This window comes from Haemaphysalis longicornis, unplaced genomic scaffold (assembly GCF_048455015.1).
Source record: "Haemaphysalis longicornis isolate Haplotype H1 unplaced genomic scaffold, Haemaphysalis longicornis Haplotype H1 scaffold_9, whole genome shotgun sequence".
Classification (NCBI taxonomy): domain Eukaryota; kingdom Metazoa; phylum Arthropoda; class Arachnida; order Ixodida; family Ixodidae; genus Haemaphysalis; species Haemaphysalis longicornis.
Genome location: NW_027526460.1, coordinates 168,717,514 through 168,727,893, shown reverse-complemented (window position 1 = coordinate 168,727,893; position 10,380 = coordinate 168,717,514).

The following is a 10,380-nucleotide window of genomic DNA, read 5'->3' as shown; positions in this document are numbered from 1 at the left end:
GAAAAGCTCAAAATCTCTAGAGTCTCAGTGGTACACAAAGGCGGTAACTATAGTGATTTTGGAAATTACCGCCCTATTTCTGTCCTCTCAGTATTCTCGAAAGTGGCTGAAAATGTAATTAATACACGTCTGATAAATTTTTTAAATAAAAAAGAAGTAATTGTGAAAGAACAATACGGTTTCCAAAAGGGGAAGTCTACTGAAATGACATTGCATGGTATAAAGGAAGATATAATAAACAATATAGAAAATAAACTATTCACCATTGGTTTGTTTCTAGATTTAAGGAAGGCCTTCGATTCTGTTAAGCACGACATTTTGATCCGCAAGTTACCATTTTATGGGATAAGAGGTTTATCACTTGATCTTGTTAGTAGTTACTTAGATTCTAGGCAACAATGCACCATTGTAAATGGTGTTGCATTCAGTTTCGGAACGATACGGAGTGTTGTTCCCCAAGGGTCTATTTTGGGTCCACTTCTATTCTTGTTGTATATTAATGATGTAGTTAATATACCCGGTACCCCATCAATAGTTCTTTATGCAGACGATACTAATGTTTTCTTTACAGGACCCAACCTCGAAATCATTACCAATAATGCAAACTTGTGGCTTCAGGAATTATCCAAATGGCTAATAGGAAATAAACTAGAACTAAATGTCATAAAGACAAAATGCGTAATATTTAGAGCAAAAAATAAGCAGTTAGATTTTGCTCCAGCCCTTCTATTTCGGGAATCTATTCTTGAAGTGGTCCCCTCAATACGTTTCTTGGGTGTTATTTTTAATAATGCATTGTCATGGAATGATCATGTAAATCACATATGTACGAAGTTATCGCGTTCTGTCGGCATTTTATGGAAACTTAAGTGTTTGTTACCCTGTTGGCTTAAAAAGCAGTTGTATTTTGCTCTTGTGCAGTCCCTCTTGCACTATTGTCTTTTGATTTGGGGCAATACTACAAATTCAAATTTGAATGCTTCACTTGTACTACAAAAAAAGCTATCAGGGCTGTTGCGAATTTATCCTATAGAGAAAGTACAGAACAACAGTGGAGAAGCTTGGGCATTTTAAAAATCCACGATTTAGTTAATTTAAGACGCGCGCAGGATATCCACCACATATTTTATGAATATTTCCGAATCTAGAATCTTCACCTCAGACAGCGTACCCCCTAAGAAAAAAACATTACAGAAACCCGAGAATTAGAACGAATTATGGCATTCAGTTGAAGCAATATCAGGTCATAAACTTTTTAAATAATAACGAGGAGATTGAAGTGCTTATTAAAGAGCTTAAATCCATAGAACTGTTTAAAAAACATTTGCTTCAGGTATTGCTACAATGATATGACCAGTTTTCAATGCGTTAGCAGACTATAATTTTCGCGGAAACAGTGTTACGTTTGCGTTTCTTACTTTAATAATGCTGGTTTTTTATGTTTAAGTTGAGTAACTTTCTTGTCGTGTTTTCACTTTTAATTGAGCTGTTAGGTTCTATTAGACGTGTGCATGTAACACTTTTTCACACTTTTTTCAGTCTTTTCTGCTGATTTGTAAATTAATACGGTAAAATTGCTAGTGGATGGTATGTGTGAGTGTATTTTTTTTTCTCTTACGATGGCATTTTCTTTGTTTTTTGGGCTTCGAAAAATGTGCTAGCTATGTTGTTCCTTTTCTGCATGATATAAGAAAATATTGTATCTATTTTTTTTTTCTTTTCATTTGATGTTGTGATGTGTGCTGCTCCCGACTTCGATGCAAGATACTTTGGGAGGAAGGGCCTCGTCAGGCTGTAGCCTTTTGCCCTCCACCTTATGTGTAAATGTACTTTCATCTCTTGAACTCTTTCAAATAAAAAAAACAAAAAAAAACAAAGTGGCGTGCGCGAGCGAGCGTCGGCTAGTCGAATATCGCGGCGTCGGCTCTGCGGTAATTTATCTTTGGGCGCCAGTGTTTCTCGAACCGTCGAATTACATCCAGGACACTGTAGATAAAAGGAGATTATTCTAGGCTATTGACGTATGTTCGAAACGCGCTCCCTATCAAAGCAGATAACACGTGCTGCATAAAAATAAAGAATGGAACAAGCGCTTCAGTTGGCACGCATATAACACAGACCGGCGCATCCGGGTAGTAAAAACAAAACATAAACAAACAAACCCAAGGCAAGGTTCGAGGCAATCGCCTTCTCACTGCTTCAAGTGTCAACGTTACGGTCACGTCGCAAAGATTTGCAAAGGTGAACAGCGATGCATGCGCTGTGCAGGTCCTTATGACTTTAAGGAGTGCAAAGGAGACATCGTGTGTGCAAATTGCCGTGGTGACCACCCTGCCAGCTTCAGTCACTGTCCCTTCTGGGTCAGTGCCCTATATCGGCGTATGACATTATCTCGGGGTCTAAAACGCCACCAACAACCGATGTTCAGCCCCCTTGTGGAGACGACTTTCCCCCCTTGAATGACCAGGAGCCTGTTTTAATGAGGCAGACGATGCCCAAACTTCCAAGAGTCCCGCAAAACAGATCAAAGCAGGATCTTCAATGGGGCAGACGATTATTAAACTTCTAAGAGACCCCGCAAAACACATAAACGAGGTTTCGTCAAGGGCAGCCAATCATCTGCTGAACAGCTTCCGTCGGCACCGGTGCAACGTCAGCAAGAACCCTACGCTGGTGTCGTGAAGAACACATGTACCAAGGAAGCCGATGATGCCCGGGAGGACAACGTGGATGACTGCAAGGAGATTCTTTGAGTACGTTCTGCTGCGCTAAGGTCCCACGTTGCAACTGTGCCTCGCAGCGCAAGCAAGATTGCGCTTGAAGCGATTGTTATAACAATCGCTTCAAGCGCAGTCTTGCTTCAAGCGCAGTCTTTCAATATCTATATTGAGAGCCGTTGGCTGAACTGAAACAATTCCTTTTAATTAACTGATTTTCATTACAGCGGTGGCGCGCGTGGCCCATCGGGGAGCGCTCTTCTTGCTCTCTGACGCGGTGGTGTGCGGGCGCGGCTTCAGCTCGCCTGCTCGCGTTACACGATCGCACCTGGAGGAGTTCGGTGGCGTCATCCAGCGGAAGCGCTGCGTACACGATACTAGCCCCACAAGTTTTGCTATTAAGTAGCTCCAAGCATCCTTCGATGCCTTTTGATAACAAAACTCGCTCTTCAAAAGTGCCCTTGATTTTACAGTGGAACTGTGCCGTCCTGTATAGCCGTTTATCGGAGCTAAATTTGTTGTTGAAGGAATCCCCTATACCGATATTGGCTTTGTCAGAAGCAGGAGTACCCATGAAATTGTTGCTATCCGGCTACGTGGGTCATAAAAACATTTGCATTCCAACTTTTCCGGACGGGAGTGCTGCTTTATACGTACGGCACGGAATCCCCCACGTATGTTTGTCTGTGAACAACCTGTGCACTGAAACCATCGAGGCTGTGGCTGTGAAAATCCAGCTGGGCACCCGGAAAGTTAGCGTCGCATCTGTGTATGTGTCCCCACAATCACACATAAGTGTGAGGTATTTCTTGGAGAAGCTGTGTGCCCGTTTTCCGGCACCACGGATCATTTGTGGTGACTTCAATGCGCACCATCCGCTGTGGGGTGACAAGAAAACAGATACTCGTGGCAAGCAACTCGTTGAAGCTGTCAACCGACTGGAGTTGTGTATTGCAAATGATGGGCCCCACACCTTCTTACATTTATCACTGCACACTAGTGATATGCACATAACTGCTACATATCGGATGGGAAGCGATCACTTCCCCATTTTTATTTGTGTAGCTGGTTTTCAACAAAGTGGGCGCAGGGTCGGAAGTGTCGCCCACTGGGACCGCTATATAGGGACGAAGTGAGCCCTTCTGGCGGCGATATCTTCGAGGCCATGCTTGCTGGAAAGACAGCAGCAACTACTTCCCAGCACCGGACCTCAAGCTTAGGAAATTGTGTGCCGCAAGGCGAAGGGTGGAGCGTCAGTTATGTCGTCACAAAGATGACGTATCACTTAAAGGGACACTGAAGTGAATTTGTCAAGCTCCCGTTTTTGCTTGCACTGCGTAGACTGGCTCAAATTAGCACACTTTTCATCGTTTATCCGGTTGACTAATCGGTAATTATTTTACAAAGCGCGAAAGAAGAAAAACTACCATGCGCGGTTTGCGGCGGCCGCACCAACTAAGCTGTGACGTTGGGAGGAGGGGGCACCGTGATTGGACGATGCCCAAGGTTAGCAATCAAACAAGTTTCGGTTTCGGTTTCGGTTCTGTAAAACAACATGTTTGACATCCGATGGCATCGTTGGATGGGCATTCTCAATATCACAGTAATCGTAGTACCGCGCTTCTGCCATGTTGTCGACTGTAAAATGCATAAGATAAGCCTCCCAGGACGGCTTGGAATCGTAGCATTCATTAGCTGAGCCCTACGCAGTGCATGAACGCCCTCCGCGTCCCCGCAGACGCTCAAACGCATGCGCTTTTCCCCCATATTTGGAGCTTGCCTCACTCATGCCTGTATCGTAAAAAGCGTGTTCGCACCAGTCCAAGGGTCTGTTGATTCTGGCCTGGGCCCACTGCCTGCATGCAGTCGGTGCATATGGCAACAGCACGCCAACGAGAACTCGCTAGCGCGCCAGTGCCAGCCTGCGCGAGTTCTGTGGACTAGTTCGTGGAGCAATGAACGTTGCGGCCCAAAAAAAGGTGAACCCAGTGTAGAAAACATCGGCGAAAAACGAAAAAGTGAACTTATAAAAAAAAAAGCATGTACCCGCGGGGATTCGAACTTGTGACTGGCAAAACAATTTGGGTGACATACCTAGCGCTCCAGACCACTAGGCTACGGGCTTTTTTTTTCTTTATTGCCTGGATTCGACAATTCACGACACATCACAGATCAACAGCGTAAATAATATACGACAAACACGTGGTGAGGCGTCCCGACTTAGGCCTAGTGATGTCCTTTAAAACTCTTTCAATGACGTAAGCTGCTCTATCTTTGGCAGCCACACAGGCGATACCTCCACATTTAATTACCCCCGCACGGGGCACCTTGAGCAATCTTGGTGACGGTACTGGCGATACCGCGGACCCCGAGCCCCCAAACATAAGCTGGATCCAACCGTGGTGATGTGTTTTTAAGGTGAAGGGTAGAAACCTCTAACGGTGGCCGTCGGAGCCCAGGTCAAGCTCCGGCGGATGGGCTCCCTGTCTGTTTACCAGGCAGGGAGCTCCGGGACCTCCTCAGCTATCAGGGTAAGGTTGTGGAAGAAAGTACCCCCGTCTCCCTGCTTTTATACTATGCTTTATGGTATTGTCTAAAACCCCCCCCAACCGTGATCGGTCCCTGAAAAGGGGCCGCACCGAAGTATCCTTTCCTCCGTTGCCGTCGTTAACCTTTCCTGAACCGGACCATTTTTCTCGATTTCTTGTGATGGAATCCCTCAATCCAACCCACCCTCTTGCATCTCAGTCAGTCTTCTTGATCGCCAAGTATCTTGAAGCAATAATAGGAAAATCGTATAAATGCAAAAAACAAAGGTCTGGTGAACTCCTAATCGAAATAAATGACAAGCAGCAGTCTGCAAAGCTTCTAGCTCAGACTAGACTGGCTGATCTCGACATCAGGGTCACACCCCATCGGAGCCTCAACAGCTCGCAGGGTGTGATATCAGAGTCAGATCTCTTGAATGAAACGGATGCGGATCTCCTTGCCGGCTTGAAGGATCAGGGCGTCACTGCCGTGAGACGCATCACTATCCGCAGAGACGACAAGGAGATTCCCACCAAGCACATTATCTTGACTTTCGACCGCGCAGTACTCCCACAACACATAAATGCAGGTTTTATCCGTTGCTCCATCCGTCCGTACATCCCGAACCCGCGGCGCTGTTTTAAGTGCCAGCGGTTCGGGCACGGTACGAACTCTTGCCGTGGCCGAACGACGTGTGCGAAATGTGCGGCGCACGATCATCCGAGCGAGAACTGCGCATCCGAAACCCTCACTTGTGTAAACTGCGGGGGGCCGCATGCAGCGTACTCCCGCAAGTGCGAAAAATTCCAACTAGAGAAAAAGATTATAAACATTAAGGTCACTGAGAACATCACCTTTCCAGAGGCGAGAAAGAGGTTCGCCTCTTTCCCTCTGGGGAGGTACGCCGACGCAGCTCGCCGGGGGGCGGAGCGGCGTCTGGTTTCCACAGGGACCCAGTTCAGCGAGTCTGACCTGGTCCCTCCCCCGCCCCCCCCTGGGTTGCCTCGGGCAGTCCAACCTGCCACCACGCCGCCTGCTGAGGCAGCAGCGGTTGTGGTGGCCACGTCTTCCGTCGGGACCGGTGCCGCTCCCGCCTCTGTCTCCCCGTCCTCCAGTGCGTTGGAGGGTACCGAGGTGATGGACACCACGGGCCCCGCACCGGCTCCCACCGCCACCGCACCGCCCGTGCCACTTTTGGCGTTCCCGACGCCTGCGGCGGTGGCGGCTCAAGCGAAGGGCTCCCGAAGGGGGGCCAAGTCCGGGGGGCCCGGTCCGTCGGGCACCCCTCGGACATCTGACGACGAGATGGACGTCGGGCCGTTCCTGCCTGCAACGCAGCGCAAGGAGCGGCCACCGACTTCCAAGCCTACAGAAAGGCCCAAAAAGCCCAATCCAAGAGTAACAGCCCCGAAAGACGACACATGAACACACACGAACACACACATTCCAGTCATTCTTAAATTTAAATAATGGGAACAGAAAATATTATCCAATGGAACTGCAGAGGCCTCCTTAAAAATCTTGACGATGTGTATGAGATTCTGCATGCCAGTCAGCCAAGTATTATGTGTCTCCAGGAAACCCACCTCAACTCTAAACAAACAAATTTCTTAAATAGGTACATGGTATTCAGAAAGGACAGGGTTGGCTGCACCCACTCTTCAGGAGGTGTGGCCATTATCGCCCGGAAATCATTAGCATGCCACCCTGTCACTTTAAACACGGTCCTCGAGGCTGTAGCGATCCGTACCATAATATTTAATAGGTTAATAACGGTATGCTCTATTTACATCTCTCCTGATTTTGCACTTCTGAGCTCTGATTTCGAGGCACTGGTTGACCAGCTGCCCGAACCATACATACTAACAGGCGACCTTAATGCGCACAATTCTCTTTGGGGCTCCACCAGAACGGATGCCCGAGGTCGCCTGATAGAGAAGTTCCTTACATCCTCCGGAGCATGCCTTTTCAACAAAAAACAGCCTACATACCATAACTTAGGACACAATACATACTCGCATCTTGACTTGGCTATTGGTTCCGCAGTTCTCTTTCCATGTCTTGATTGGGGTGTGGGCACAGACCCATATGGTAGTGACCATTTCCCCACTTCATTAACGTATATAGGTATAGGCCCGAGCAGTCCATCTTCCCATAAAAGGTTTAATGAATCACAAGCAAACTGGAGCACATTCACACAAACATCTCAACTACACCACACATCCATAAAACACCTACACGTGGAGGAAGCCGCCCAACTCGTCACGGCGCACATCCTCGACGCCGCCGAAAAGTCCATTCCCCAGGCCTCCAGTGGGTCCCGCTGCCCAAGGAGGCCCTGGTGGAACGAGGACTGCAGGCGGGCGCGAGAGGCCCAGAACAAGGCGTGGGGTGTCCTTCGCCGGTACCCCACGTCAGACAACCTCATTTCTTTTAAACGGGCAAAAGCTTTTGGGAAGCGAGTGCGTCGTGAGGCGAAAAGGGAGAGTTGGCGCACCTTCCTCACTTCCATCAATTCATACACTGATACACACAAAGTCTGGACACGAATACGAAAACTAAAAGGACAACAGACACACAGCCTGCCCCTGGTTAGTACAACAGGGGACACACTGGAAGACCAGGCTAACACACTTGCACAACACTTCGAACACGTGTCCAGTTCAGCACACTACACGAACACTTTCATGAAACACAAAACATCTGCTGAAAAAAAGCCCTTACACGACAAAGACAGATCAAAAACTTCCTACAACTCTGAATTCACTCTCTATGAGTTGAGGGCTGCCCTGAGCACGTGCAAACCTTCAGCTCCAGGCGCAGATAAGATTACATACACCATGATACAGCACCTACACCCAGACACTCTTGAAACACTCTTACACCTATACAATAAAATATGGCTTTCGGGGCACATTCCTCGCTCTTGGAGGGAGGCCATAGTAGTGGCTGTCCTAAAGGAAGGGAAGGACCCTTTCTCTCCTGCCAGTTATCGCCCCATTGCCCTGACAAGCTGCCTGTGTAAGCTCTTCGAGAAGATGATAAACAGGAGACTTGTGTACTTCTTAGAGTACAATGGTCTTCTCGAGAGTTGCCAGGCAGGCTTCAGGGCGGGGCGATCTACCAACGATCAACTCGTTGCATTAGAGGCGTATATAAAAGATGCTTTCCTCCATAAGCAGTACTGTATGACAGTATTCTTTGATCTAGAAAAGGCGTATGATACTGCTTGGAGGTATGGTATCCTCATCGACCTAAAGTCCTTTGGCATAAGGGGTAACATGATGAACACGCTTTCTAGTTACATGTCCGAAAGGACGTTTCGCGTGCGACTTGGAACTGCACTTTCTAGGGTTCATGTGCAGGAAAACGGCGTGCCGCAAGGTGGAGTTTTAAGTTGCACCCTTTTTATTGTAAAAATGAATTCCCTCAGGAAGGTGTTGCCACCATCGATTTCCTGCTCCGTTTATGTAGACGACGTACAATTATCCTTTAAGTCTTGTAACCTCTCTGTCTGCGAGCGCCAAGTCCAGCTTGGTGTTAACAAGCTAGCTGGTTGGGCAGACAGCAACGGTTTTAAATTTAATCCAGGGAAGTGCACTTGTGTCTTATTTTCCAAGAGGCGTGGCATCCGGCTGGATCCAGACATTCATCTCAATGGTGTCTCGATTCCTGTCAAGAAAGAACACAAGTTTTTAGGTATAATCTTTGACGAAAAGCTCACGTTTATCCCACATATAAAACAACTAAAACATAAATGCTTAAAAACAATGAATATCCTGAAGGTTCTGTCGCACATTTCTTTTGGTGCTGACAAACAACTTCTTTTACGTGTTTTTACCAGCTTGATAGGCTCACGACTGGACTATGGTAGCGTTGTCTATGGGTCAGCCACTAAAACATCCCTCAGAATGCTGGACCCCGTGCTTCATCTAGGGCTCCGCTTGTCGTGTGGTGCCTTTCGGACTAGTCCAGTCGAAAGTCTGTATGTAGAGTGCAACAAATGGAGCCTAGAACGTCAGCGAGCCTACACAGACCTGCTTTATGCTTTTAAAATCTCATCAATGCCTCACCATCCTTTTACGTCAGTTTTTTATGATACATCAATAGCTCAACTTCTTACTAATCGCCCATCAGTCTCTGCTCCCTTCGCTTTCAGAGTAAGAGAAGAAGCGTCACAACTTGATGTCATGTTCTCAGACACCATCAAAACCTCCTCTACTGAACTTCTAGTACCGTGGCAGCTTCGCCCGATATCATGTGATGTATCTTTTAAAAGTGTCGAGATAAACAGAGTGCCTAGAAGCGCGATCGTGCAACATTTCTTGTCCCTGCAGCACAAATACAAGTGTGCTGAATTTTACACAGATGCTTCTAAAACTGCCACAACTGTTTCCTGTGCTGCGCATGGTGGTGGTACCTTTAATGTCTGTAGAACTATGAATAGAAATACAAGTATCTTTACGGCGGAGGCCTATGGCATACTTCTTGTAGTTAAACATATTGTTCTAAGTCGAATTCCGAAATCTGTAATTTATACTGATTCTTTAAGTGTTGTGCGTACATTATCCTCACAGAAGTCTAAAAACCATGTGGTCAATACTCTCATTAGTACTATTATGACTGTGCATGCGTTAAACCTTGAGGTGACCGTGTGCTGGGTGCCAGGGCACTCTGGAATTCCAGGTAATGAGACCGCAGACCGAATGGCGGGCGCTGCTGCCCTTACAACAACAGTTGACATAACAACAATACCCTACACCGACCTCAAATCACACATCAGACAACACCTTCGCACAACATGGCAAGCGCACTGGAATCAACAGACTGACAACAAACTACACATTATAAAGCCACTCTTGGGAGCATACACCACGGATACTCACAACAGACACAACGAAGTTACCCTGGCTCGATTACGGATAGGCCACACGCATGCAACACATTCCCACCTGCTCACGGGATCTCCAAGACCCCTGTGTAGCAGGTGCGGGGAGGGCCTATCCGTAGTCCACATACTAATAACATGCAAGGCACTTCACACAACACGACACAAACACTTCAGAGAACTCTACAGACAACATATCCCACTACACCCATCGCTGTTTCTAGGTGACGATGCCAGTGTTTCTAT